Raw genomic sequence first — 14,291 nt, forward strand, 5'->3', positions numbered from 1 at the left:
TTAGGCGAGTACTGGACTGCAGCTAAGCCCCTGAGTGAGAGGATTGCTCTCACAATCTCGTCCTTCTTCTTGACGGTGCAGCCCCTGGGGGGGTCGTGGTCGACCCATACCGTTTAATAGGACATTTTAAACTTAGGCGAGTACTGGACTGCAGCTAAGCCTCCGAGTGAGAGGCTGGCTCACCACTCGGTAGGATTTTCTAACACTTAGGCGAGTACTGGACTGCAGCTAAGCCTCCGAGTGAGAGGCTGGCTCACCACCCGGTAGGATTTTCTAACACTTAGGCGAGTACTGGACTGCAGCTAAACCTTCGAGTGAGAGGCTGGCTCACCACTCGGTAGGATTTTCTAACACTTAGGCGAGTACTGGACTGCAGCTAAGCCTCCGAGTGAGAGGATGGCTCACCACTCGGTAGGATTTTTTACACTTAGGCAAAACGGATTCGTAGCTAAGCCTCCGAGTGAGAGGCTGGCTCACCACTCGGTAGGATTTTCTCTTCAACTTAGGAAAAATGGATTCGCAGCTAAGGCACCCACTAGGGGATTTTAGAACATGTAAAAAAATGAACAACAATCATTCGGAAGACTGTAAAATCATGTCTTTTGATAATCAAACTAAAAGGTACTTCTTATTACATCTCACAGTCTGAATGCTTTAAGAGTAAAAGGGGCGGAGCAGTTCCGCATTCCAAGCGCGTGGCTCATCTTTATTGTGCTCGACGTTGAAAAGATGATATGCTCTGTTGTGGAGCACTTTTGTGACGATGAAAGGGCCTTCCCAAGCAGGAGCGAGCTTGTGTGGTTTCTGCTGGTCCACTCGAAGAACCAAGTCTCCCTCCTGAAATGCCCGACCCCTCACATTTCTGGCATGGAATTGATGCAGGTCTTGTTGATAAATGGTCGACCGGATCAAGGCCATCTCTCTTTCTTCTTCCAGGAGATCGACTGCATCTTGTCGAGCCTGTTCTGCTTCCTCTTCTGAGAAGAGCTCGACTCGGGGCGCATTGTGGAGCAGATCACTCGGGAGTACGGCTTCAGCCCCGTAGACTAAGAAGAATGGAGTTTGTCCAGTCGACCGATTAGGAGTTGTCCTCAATCCCCAAAGTACTGATGGAAGTTCATCGACCCAGGCCCCTGCTGCATGCTTGAGGTCACGCATCAATCGGGGTTTCAGTCCTTTGTGAATCAATCCATTTGCTCTTTCAGCTTGCCCATTCGACTAAGGGTGGGCGACCGAAGCATAATCGACCCTCGTGCCTTGGGAAGCACAAAAGGCCCTGAACTCGTCAGAGTCGAAGTTCAACCCGTTATCCGTGATGATGCTGTGTAGAACACCATATCTGAATATCAATTCTCTGATGAAACTTACAGCTGTACTTGCTTCAAGGTTTTTAATGGGCTTGGCTTCGATCCATTTGGTAAACTTGTCGACTGCCACCAGCACATGGGTAAATCCACTCCTGCCAGTCCGTAGAGGTCCAACCGTGTCCAATCCCCAGACAGCGAAGGGATAGACGAGTGGAATAGTCTTTAGAGCTGACGCGGGCTTACGGGACATGTTGGAGTAAAACTGACAGCCTTCACATTTGTCCACTATTTCTTTCGCCATCTCGTTGGCATGTGGCCAATAAAATCCGGCTCGGTATGCTTTGGCCACGATGGTCCGAGAGGACGCATGGTAACCACAGGTCCCCGAGTGAATATCATTGAGGATCATTCGGCCTTCTTCTAGCGTGATGCATTTCTGGCAGACTCTAGTTACACTTTCTCTAAACAACTGACCTTTTATCACGGTAAAGGCTTTAGATCGTCGGACGATCTGTCGAGCCTCTTCTTCATCCTCTGGAAGTTCTTTCCTAAGAATGTATGCAATGTACGGCACTGTCCAGTCGGGAGTGATGACCAAAACCTCAATGACTAAGTCGACCACGGCTGGGATTTCGACTTCAGTCGGATCTGTGGCGCTCTTAGGCTGTGGGGACTCTTCAGTGAAAGGTTCTTCCTGAACTAAAGATGAATGAATATGCTCCAAAAACACATTGCTGGGAATGGCCTCTCTCTTAGAACCTATATTTGCCAATTCATCTGCAGCTTGATTTTTCAGTCGGGGTATATGTTGAAGCTCCAACCCTTCAAACTTCTTTTCCAGCTTTCTTACTGCATTGCAATAACCAGTCATGGCTGGGCTCCTGACATCCCACTCTTTCATCACTTGATTAACCACCAAATCCGAGTCATCGTAGACCATAAGGCGACGAACGCCAAGTGAAATGGCCATACGCAACCCGTATAAAAGTGCTTCATATTCAGCTTCGTTATTGGAGGAATCAAAATGAATCTGGAGAACATAGCTAAGCTTGTCTCCCTGGGGAGATACCAATACTACTCCAGCACCTGAACCATTCAACATCTTGGAGCCATCGAAGAACATGGTCCAATGCTCCGAGTGAACTTGAGTCGGCAGTTGCTGCTTAATCCACTCGGCAAGGAAATCTGCGATTGCTTGGGACTTGATAGCTTTCTTTGCCTCAAACTTGATATCCAATGGAAGGAGTTCAATCGCCCATTTTGCCACTCGACCAGTTGCATCTCTGTTGTTCAGAATTTCAGATAATGGTGCATCGCTGACGACTGTAATGGAGTGATCATAGAAATAATGTGCAACCTTCTTCATGGTCATGTAGATTCCATAGACAAGCTTCTGATAATGTGGATATCGTTGCTTGGATGGAGTCAAAACTTCAGAGAGATAATATACTGGGCACTGAACCTTGTAAGCCTTTCCTTCTTCTTCTCGCTCGACCGTGAGTATTGTACTGACAACTTGTCCAGTGGCTGCAATATAAAGTAGTAAAGGCTCTTTGCTGATTGGCGCAGCAAGCACCGGCTGGGTGGAAAGCAGGGCTTTGAGCTCTGCAAACGCTGCATCAGCCTCACCAGTCCACTCGAACTTATCAGATTTCTTCATCAATCGGTAAAGAGGTAAGGCCTTTTCACCGAGACGAGAAATGAATCGACTCAAGGCGGCCAAACAACCAGTAAGCTTCTGAATGTCATGCACACGCATAGGGCGTTTCATTCAGAGGATGGTATCAACTTTTTCTGGATTGGCGTCGATCCCTTGTTTGGAAATGAGAAAACCGAGTAACTTTCCACTTGGAACTCCGAATGTGCACTTTGACGGATTAAGCTTGATATCATACCTTCTTAGGTTGGCAAAGGTTTCTGCGAGGTCAGTCAGTAGGTCGGACCCTTTGCGAGACTTGACCACAATGTCGTCCATGTATGCTTCCACATTTCGACTGATTTGAGTGAGCAGGCACTTCTGAATCATTCTCATGAATGTGGCTCTGGCATTTTTAAGACAAAATGGCATGGTAACATAGCAAAAGCACCCAAATAGGGTGATGAAGGCTGTTTTTATTTCATCGGGACCATACAGTCAGATCTGATGATACCTGGAATATGCATCTAAAAAAGACAAGCGCTCACACCCCGCTGTCGAGTCAACAATCTAGTCGATGCGGGGGAGAGAGAAATGATCTTTCGGGCAGGCCCAATTGATATGCTTGAAATCAATGCCCATACGAAGTGAATCGTCCTTCTTAGGGACCATGACTACATTGGCAAGCCACTCGGAGTGGTAGATCTCACGGATGAACTCTGTTGCTAGGAGCCGAGCCACTTCCTCGCCAATTGCTTTTCTCTTCTACACGGCGGACCGCCGAAGATGCTCTTTGACGAGTTTTACCTTGGGGTCGACACGCAAACGGTGCTCAAACAGTTCTCTGGGTACACCCGGCATGTCAGAAGGTTTCCATGCAAAGATGTCCCAGTTCTCATGGAGGAACTGGATGAGCGCTTCTTCCTATTTCCTGTCGAGTGTCATTGATATATGAGTCGGTGCGGCATTGGGATCGGTCGGGTGAATATGAATCGGCTTCGTTTCACCAGACGACTGAAATGCAGAATCAGTGGCAGGCTTCTTAGCTCGGAGCAAATCACTCGGATCTGCATTCTTCTGATATTCTTGAAATTCAACTGCTGCCATTTGTGCATCGGCAATTTTGGAACCCTTCTAGAAGCACTCCTTCACCTTCTACCGATTGCCGGTAACTGTTATCACACCTCTGGGGCCAAGCATCTTCAACTTGAGGTACACGTAACATGGTCGAGCCATAAAACGTGCGTAGGCAGGCCTACCCAGAATGGCATGATAAGCACTCTGGAAATCCACAACTTCAAATGTCAATTTTTCCTTACGGTAATTCTTGTAATCATCGAAAACCATGTCAAGGGCGATCTGGCCGAGTGATTCAGCTTTCTTTCCAGGGATAACACCATGGAAACTCATATTGCTCTTGCTAAGTTTGGACATCGAAATGCCCACCCCCTTCGAAGTTTCAGCATAAAGGATGTTCAAACCGCTTCCACCATCCATTAGCACTTTGGTCAGTCTAGTGCCTTCGACCACTGGGTTGACCACCAACGGTTGCCTCCCAGGGGTGGCTATGCGAGCAGGGTGATCAGACTGGTCGAATGTGATGGCTGTCTGAGACCATTTCAGGTATGTGGTCGTCGTCACCGGAGCGACCATATTCACTTCTTTGTTGATAACTTTCAATCGACTCTTGCTCTCAACATCAGCAAAAATCATGAGGGTGGAATTGACTTTGGGATAACCGCCATCTTCCTCTTTGTCCTCATCTTTGTCCGACTCTTTTTCCTTCCCACTGGGCTGTTTCTCTCGGAACTGCTGGATAGGGAGTCGACATTGTCGAGTGGTATGCTTAGGGTAAATCAGATTACCCTCGTCGTCCTTCTTCGTGTGGATGAGACACGGTAAATCCAACACATCATTTCCTACTTGATCCTTTACTTTCTTAGGGGGCAGGGCCCTTTAGGTTTTCCCTTAAACTTTCCTTGAGTCACTGCTGCAATCTCACCGGGTGCTGCAGGCTCGGCCTTACGTTTCTGTTTCCGATTGGAACTACCTCCACCGGCCTCTTGGCCGACTGGTTTACCCTTTCCGCTACAGAGTCGATCCTCTTCTTCTCTGTTAGCGTACTGGGTGGCTATTTCCATCATCCGAGTCAGAGTCATATCTCCAGTCCGACCGAACTTCAGGACCAACTCTCGGTATTTGACACCTTCCTTGAAGGCACACACTGCTTGATGCTCTGATACATTTTCAACGGTGTGATGGAAAGTGGTCCACCTCTGAATGAAATCCCATAGAATCTCACTCGGTTTCTGCACACAATGCTGCAGCTCTGTCAATCCTGCTGGTCGCTTGCAAGTGCCCTCAAAAGTTCTAACGAACACTCGAGACAGCTCTTCCCAACTATATATACTGTTTGGAGCTAACTGGGTCAACCACGCTCAGGCCGACCCCTCTAACATCAGAGGAAGATGTTTCATTGCCACTTCATCATTCTCTCCACCAATCTGCACATCCACTCGGTAATCCTCAAGCCAAGTTTCAGGCTTGGACTCTCCGGTGAACTTACTGACTCCACTCGCCAACCTGAAGTTGGGTGGAATCACTGCAGCCCTGATGGCTCCGCTGAAACACTCTGGACCCAAAACATGCACTCTGCTACCGGTCGGACGATCTCTGCTAGGGTCTTCTCTATGCGCTCTGTTCCGTTCGACTAGACCTTGAACGAGGATAGATCTTGCATCGAAGCCTGGCTCTCTTGGGTTAACTGGTGCTCTGCGCTCGCCACTGTGATGGCGTCTATCATCGTATTGCCGAGGCACATATGATGCACTCCTCGGAGGAGGTGTAAGCACTCGATGGCGATTATCGCGGTCGAGTCGGTGATCATACTGCCCACGGCCTTCACGCCGCAGGGGCGATCTTGGGCTGTGGGCCGACTGAACTGTATCCGCTACTACGGATCTGCTGTGAATCCTATTTCGCGACTGAGACACTGTTGTGTTCTGTTCTCCTGCTGCCCTAAGCAAGGCCCGGATCCGCATCAAACCTCTGCCAGCCTCCGACTGGGAAGGTTGAATGGACTCTGCTATTCGGGCCGCAGCTGTGAGATTCTGAATCGACTCAGGAATCCGCTCCCGAGCACGCTCGTCGAGAGCGTGTTGAAGGTTCTCCAGTCGAGTGTGCTCAGCCAAATTAGCCAAGCGCACCTTTTCCAAGGCCTGAGCCTCGGGGGTTTCTCCAATGATGGGTGTGTGGAGTGCATCCATGTTGCGGCGACGAAATTCTTCCCTCTGCTGCGAAGAGAGGGGTTCGGGATGGTACTCCTCGTGGACGCGCGATGGATCACCGCCACCATCCTCGCCGTCAGCACAGCGGAAACCAGGCAGACTATGTAGTCCATTGACCATCAAGACTTCAGCTGCAGGGTCGCTGCTATCGCACTCGGATGTGGTCTCCGCGGAGCCAGTCGACAGATCGAACAGGCTGTGGAGAGTTTCGTCGGGCTCAATTGCCACGACTTGATGGGTGGCCGAATGCCGAGCCACCGCGTGTTTTACCCACCGCTGAAGCCGCGACCGACCAGATTGCTTGCGACGGTGAACAGCGGGGAGGGCAGACACCATCGGAGCCGACCGATACTGGGTCGACGGCTGCCGGAGAAGGACGCCGCGAACGCACGCGCGAAAGTGTGTCGCCCCTCAAATGGGGAGCGCCTCGACGTCAAGTGGAGCTTCCTGAAGCCAAGCGGAGTCGTCGGCGATGAAAACGAGCGCGCCGAGATGGATCTCGTGGCCCTCAGCCAATCCACTGCCGGAAACCATGATGATGGTGATCGGAAAAATTGCAACTTCACCAACAAGTCGCTAAGACACCTGCCCCACGGTGGGCGCCAACTGTCGTGGTTCTAAGACTGACAGTAGAAAGGAGGGTAGGTATGGAGAGGCAAGATCTCAGCTATGGTGAAGGTGTACACACAGAATTTACGAATTCAGGCCCTTCTTGGAGGAAGTAACAGCCCTACGTCTCGGTGCCTGGAGGCGGTCGACTGGATTATATGTGTGTGTTGTTACAGGGGGTGCGAACCCTTGTCCCAGAGGAGGGGGGTGGCTTATATAGAGTGCGCCAGGACCCCAGCCATCCTCCATTACAAGGGGCATAATGTACATAAAGTAGGGGCGTTACTGATAACGCCAGCCTTAAGTGTTATTTATGACCTTAAAGACTACGGAGTGAACGCCTGACCGTTGCAATGCTGAGTGACTCCTGATCTTCGGTGGGTCGAGTGATTCCTTGCATGGTCGAGTGGCAATAGGTAGGGGTCGCCCGAGTGATATGACTGGTCGAGTGGATTGCACTCGACATCTTTGACTGGGGGTCTCTTGTTGCCTCTTGGACTTCTTATCTTTCAGGGTAGTGACCTTGGGTAGGATGTATGGGTCAGGCCCATGACCCTATCCCAGGTCTGTATCCTCATCAGACGTTTGGCTTCCGGGAGCCATGAAGGCCTTTATTTGAAAACAAATCAAAATTCAAACTTTTTGGTTTTAAAAAAATCTGAAAAAAATTGTGCAAGTAAACAAGTATGTTATGTCTATGCGTGTAAAATTTCAGAATGAAAAACGTTGAAATGTGACATGTACAAAAAATACAAATTCATGGCCTAGGAAGATTTTTTTTAGAAAAGGAGGATGACCTCCGGCCTCTGCATCTGGAAGACGCATACGGCCACTTTATTGATTATTCTCGAGGACCTTACAAAGTAGTACAACAATGTGCGTGAATCCACCATCTTGGCAGCATATGCCACTACTCCTATCCAAAATGATGAAGGGGTGCTAGTTGGGCCACTACCCAAACCACTCACCTAAGCCTAACATCAAAAGCCGGAAGCCGAAACTCATTCGAAAGCCCCAGCCGAGCCACATACCGGGTCTGGGGCACAATCCGGTCAGACGCACTCGTGTGTCGTCGTCGCCATCTTCCACAGGTCCGTCTTCAGATCATATTGAGGCTTCTACCTTGTCTGGCCACTCTGCCATCGACGTCACCATGACACCGGACAGCAACCTCCTCCTGCGCGAGTCCATCTCCGTGCATCGGACGCCGAGCCTCCACAGCGCCATGCCGCCGATATCCGCCGCCATCAATGTGTGAGATGAAGCACCGCTCCACCATCCCCCCAGCCAGCACTTACTCCAAAATGATGCCCCAAGGAGGGAAAGCGATAAAACGCCATCATCGTCCGATCCGGAAGACCCAGATCTAGGGTTTCCCCCGTAGCATCCCGAGTCTGATGACGCAAACTGCAATGACGATGCCTCGACAAGGGAACGACATCTAAGACGCCGCCATCGTCCGCCATGACCGTAGTCGGTGCGATTTTCATCGGCAGTTGCTCCACCAGACGTGCGCCGCCCGACGTCGCTGGTCCTTCAACCGGAGCAAACTCCAAAACAATGCCCTAAAGAGGGACTACGACGCAAAAGCACCATCATCGTTCGATCCCAAGGAGATTTAGGGTTTTCCCCGGAGTTGCCCGCGATGTCAAGGACCAGACAAGGATAGAATCCCGCGGATCTGCCCAGCTGCCGACGAGTCGCACCCACCACCGTGCCGACGGCAGACCAACGATCAAGGCCCACGCATGGGCATAGATCCGGCCGCACCGCCGCGAACCGATCCGGTCAAGCCGCCACCGTCCTTGGCGGCCGCAACGCACCAGATCACGAGACCTCCTGCCACGGGGAAGCAAGGTCGCCGATGCGCCGCCATCCACAGCCTACCGCGCGGCCGATCTGTTGCCGCCTTGAACCGTCGGCGTGCGCCGCGCTGTGGTGCCCCGTCGCCTCCGCACCACACCTCGGAGCAGCCACGTCCGCCCGCGAAGAACTGCTGCACGAGGAGGCAAAGGGGGCCCTGCCGCCGCCGGCGCCGGCCGGGCTTCGCCCGGTCGCGCCCTGTGGCGGCGGCGAGGGAAGGGACGGGAGACGGGAAGCCTGCCGGCGGGGATTTGGGGGCGCCACCCGGTCGCCTCGCGGGGGCGACTCGGGAGGGCGACTCGGGAGGGTCTCAAGATAAAACTAATATCATGGCCTAGGAAGATGAATAGTATCACGCGTTAAAAGCCTCGGATTTGTTTTTTTCAATTTTTTGCCCTGAAAATTTACACACGTCTGTGTTATGCCTTCATGTGTATGTGTATCTTTTTTCAGAATTTTTTAAAATATAAAACTCGATAAAATTCAAAAATTTCAAAACCGAGCTCCATGAGCTCGACCTCCAAAGACAATGTCCGGGCATTGGCCGTCGGTTTGCAACGTATATGCGTATTCAATCGGACTAGTCTGACAGCACACCTGACACAAGGTGGATCAGGCGGGAGGGATTGATCACACACACACGTCGTTGGACAGCCTTGACCGTGTCGCACTGTCGCTGACTGTTTTCTCATTAATTGGAGCTGTTTGGACATGTCCTAGAGTTCTTCCAATGCTCGTCGTCTCTGGGCAACACCACCACCGCTGCCACTGATCTTGTGCCCAAGGTGGTACGGGACAAGGACAAGGTCGATCCGATTCTACAAATGCTCGAACCAGACAGTAAGTTGCATCGAACATCCATTCGTCCACCTGGTCAGTTTTCAAGGCACTCATCATACAGATTTGATATGCGTTATTTTTTTGGCAGGCCGACGGACTATGTGAATTTTGGCTGCGGAGGACAAGAAAGCCTACTTGATCACCGGAGTTGGCATCAACCTACTAATCCACGTTTTGGTAAGCCAAAAGCAGGCATACGGTGCGCATGCATCAGTTATTGCTCTAGAGGCACTCACGCCCATGCAAGTGGCCGAGAGGTCAAAAAAAGTCGGTCGAAAATCGTGCCACGAAGGCAGCATCCACACGAGGAAGTGGTAAGGCCAACTTCACCGTGCAATTCCAAACGGACGTCAGTTTTACCCGGATTCTGTCCGTTTAGGTAGAGCGATGGGATCGTGTTCGGACCTGTCTTGAGATGCGGTGGCCGTGCGTCCAGCGCGCGGCCGCATTCTTTGGCCCATCTTGTTCGCCTCCAAAGAAAACAATGTTTCAAATACCAGCGGCCTAGTTCACGCCAGCGGCCCTAGTTCACGCCGGCAACAAAGCCAGCGGCCTACACGTCCTCGCCGGCTACACAGCCAGCGGCCGGCAACACAGCTGGCCTCCAAAATGAATAGTTTTGTTTACTGGCAACACAGCCAGCGGCCGACAATACAGCCAACCTCCAAAATGAATCAGTTTCTCGCCGCCACACAGCCAGCGGCCCAGCGGGCAGCACCCATGTCAGCCTCCAAAAAGAACGACCATGACCGATTGGACGACCTAGTTCAGGCCGTCGGCGTCTAACATCTCCTTCTGCCTCGCCTCAAATCGGCCGGACGACAAATGCCAAGCATGAGGAGGGCGTGCGCTTTGTTGACGATGGCCTCCTTCTCCTCGACCTCGGCCTTGCACCACGCGACCTCCATCGCAGCGCGCTCGGCAGCGAACTTGGCCGCGGCGACGTTGTCCTTGACGACTGCCCTCCGGTTCCTCCTCTTCGCCGATCCCGCGTCCAACTTGGCGATCTCCTCCGGCGTGCACTCTGACCGCGGCTTCCTTAGCGCCTTGGCCTTCTTCTTCTTGGCCATTCCGGGCAGGTCGACAGCCAGACCCCCGGAGTTCGGCTGGGTATCGGCCATGGACGGGGGAGGAAGGGGGACGGCGGGACGTGGGAGGGTTTGGCGCGAAAGGGGGTGCGAGGGGGGGGGGTTGCTTTGTGCCACCGACAGGCGGGCCAGGGGCGGACAAACGCGCGTGTCCCGCCCGTCCGTGCGCTATCCGTTTCACCCCAAAATCGGCGCAAACTTGGGTCGGGGATGGGTCGAAAGCGGACACAAAACGGACAAAAGTCCGTTTACTCCTGTGCGCTGGCCGTCTGGTTTGTCCGTTTTACCTCAAACGGACGCACGTAGACAGGATAGGGTCGAGCGGTGGAGTTGGCCTAAAGCCAACCCCCACCTTTCCAGGTGCACGCACCGGCTGGTCCTTGTGTCAGTCATGTACTGCACGGGGCGAACACACCTAGCCAACGTGTCCACGGTATTCATTGGTATACAATGATGTATGCTGCATTTTGTCACTTCTAACTTTTTTTAATGCGCGCATCACCTCGCGAGGGCTTGCGGCTGGATATAAGCATCCGGATGCCGCTGCGTCCAGGACGCCCACTCTCCCCTTTACTTTCTTCTCTAATTGCACATGCATCCGCATCATTAGCTTCGATTTTACTAAGGAGTGCACGAAAATTTATTAAGCTTCTTTCTATCAATAAATCAATATATTCTACTTCCCAAAACCAAAATGAGCATCCATCTTCCTACACACATGACGATGTTCGAAATGAGCTATCGCAATTGAACCAAAGAATACGGTGCCAAAGCCGAATGAAAACAACACATACCCCATCGGTTTCACATTTGAAGAACACCCATCCGGGGTGCTTCGGCATGCCCGAAGTTAGCCGCAGCACTGTCCGCGTGCTTTTGCCGCACTGTATGAGCGGCATCGGCGAGCCGCAGAGCCGCTGCGCGAGCGCCGAGCCCGGCGGACGGCCGGCCGAATCCATGCCGCCAAACCGTCGGCGACGACGACATGACGAACACATACCTGCATGCGGCGATGGGGCTCTGCCGGGGCTGCGCGGGGTGCTCCCTGACCATTCCATCACTTGGCGCAACCACCGGCGTCCGGAAAAGCAAAATCCGGCCACCCGCGTCGAACGACCATAGATCTGCAAATTTCCGGCCCGCTGACGTAGGAGGGGGCGGCGGAGGGCAACCTTGGGCATGTGGTGGCCTTTCGGCGTGATCCCGCCGCTACTTCTGCCGGAATCATGGGAGGCGGCTCGGCGGCGAGGCAGGAGAAGAGGGGAGGTGGTAGGTGGGGAAAAGCGCGGGCTAAAATGTCCTTCGCACCAACCGCTCCCGCTATATATAGGGCGCCGCCGGCCCTGGGGTGGGGGGACCACGTATTCGCGGGTTGGGGTCGAGATTCTGCCGCGTCCCTCAAAAATATTTACGGGCCGAACGCGTTTGCGGGGTATGTTCGGGCGGGATTTTCCGCGCCGACACACATTTTGACAGTTATTTTGCGGGTCGCGGCTTTTTACGGGGTTTGCTAGAGATGCTCTTAGCTGCAGACATGTGCTGACGAGCGGAGATGGTAGATCCTATTTGACGCCCGCAGGCGTCAAAAGGATGTGGCTCCGCTGAAGCCTGGCCACCCGACGCCCCTGTTTGGGCCGGCCCACGGTCGGCTGCTTTTTCTTCTTCTTTCTGTTTCTTTCATTTCTGTTTCTATTTTTTTTCCATCTTTTTTTCTTTTTCTTTCTTTTTCGTATATTATACACATTTCATTTCATATTTATATACAAACATGTTCATCGTATTTTTAAGAAAATGTTCATTGTGTATTTTGAAATTGTTCAACATATATTCACAAAAATGTTCAATGAGTATGTAAATATTGTTCAGCGTATATCACCAAAATGTTCAATGTGTATTTAAATATTGTTCAGCGTACATAAAAAAATGTTTAGTGTGTATTTAAAAATTGTTCAGCGTATGTAAAAAATGTTCAATGTCTATTTAAAAAGTGTTCATCATTTGGAATTTCAAATTTTGTTCATGTTTTCAATAAATGTTGACGTTTTTAAAAGTTGGATAAAATTTCTAAAAGAAATCAAGATTTCAAATATTATGAAAAAAATGAAGAAAAATTGTTCATTTTCCCCAAGAAATGTTGAAAAGTTTGAAAAACGAAACGGATCTGCTGTTTTATATAGTAGTTTAATTGATCAGGCAATATACATTGGTTCTTAAAGTTGGGCGCCGAAAATCTAGCACTAGTACGTGTCTGGTCTGTTGGTTTGGATGAGCTATACACTAGCCGGAGATAACAAGTTCGAGCTCTCTTTCTGGCGCAACAGTTTTTTGGTGATTTTTTTTTACGTGCCTGGATTTCGCTAGCTCCAACTGGGCCGGTCCGTTCGCGGTTCTGTTCAGCGAAGGGTCGACAGCTTGACGCTCGCGGGCGTCATACAGGAGCTCCCAGCGGAGATCTACATCGACCGGCAGTATTTTTTCCCATCGTACGCCTAGATGTTTTTTGGGCCCAGCGTAGGCCAACTGCTCGTGCTGGTGGCATGGTACAAGCCCATTAGGTCCAATTTTACCACAAAAGCTCAAAATTGCCACCGGAGCAGCGGCCAGCATGGAAATCGCTCGTTCACAGCGAACAAAGCGAGCGGACCTGTGAATAAGAGCAGCCAAAAACGCCCAAATCTGAAGATCTAATGGCTGAGAATGCAAATGGCCTCAGAGGGCTGGAAAAGTGCGCGGTTATAGTGTTTCTAAGTAAACCCATCCCACCGGCGTTCGGGAAATTTCCCCTTTAACCGCTCGACACTGTCTCTCGGCCGCTCGCTGTTGCTGCCTCCGCTCGGTAACAGTCGTTCGGTCACCCCCGATGGAGTCCCGCCCATCTGCCATCTCCCTCGTGCCGCGAACCGCCACAACGTGCAAACCCGCCGGCTGTCGTCCCTTCCCTTCTTCGGCAGGTGAGCCTCATCCCCTCCTGCCTAACTTCTGTTAGTGGCTAGGGTTTGTCACTATTTAGGTAAGTGTTTTGCTTATTGATCTTAGAATTAGTTGACTGGTCTGGATAGTAATCATTGATGAAGTTGATCTGCACATGCATATAGGTATTTGATGATTGTAAATTTTCCTGGATATATGCATTGATCTGCTGATGATTGTAATCACCTTTGAATGCGTATTTTTTTGTTAGAAAAGCAGCGGCATATAATTCGTTTGCTTATGATGTGATACTTTGGGACAAAAGCCGAGGCATTTTGTTTTTGCTTTTCAGGAACATACACATGAGTGCCAATGTTTGGGGGAAATGTTGATTCGTCAATGTTTCGCTAAATTTCTAGCACTAATTATTTTTAGAAAATTAGCGAAGGTCATGGCGATTTTTTATTGAATACTATTGTTTCTATAAATATTATCTATATTTTGTAGAAATGTCTTCACAAGGTCCTGGCGCTGCCTCTTCTTCCGAGAGCACGCATTTGGGCAACCAATTCTTAGAACCATCGGTCGTCTCCTCTGAGGCGACTCGGGGGCAACCCTAGCGCCGCCTCCAAGCTCTCCCCCTCCCTCTTCCTCCTTTCCACCGCTACCAGAGGGGCGCTCGGCGCCGACGCGTGGCCCTGATGACGGTGGCGGCGGGGATTCGGCGCCTCCTCCTCGGATGGAGGGCTGT

The sequence above is a fragment of the Triticum aestivum genome, chromosome 2B (genome assembly GCF_018294505.1).
Source record: "Triticum aestivum cultivar Chinese Spring chromosome 2B, IWGSC CS RefSeq v2.1, whole genome shotgun sequence".
In the NCBI taxonomy this organism is placed as follows: Eukaryota; Viridiplantae; Streptophyta; class Magnoliopsida; order Poales; family Poaceae; genus Triticum; species Triticum aestivum.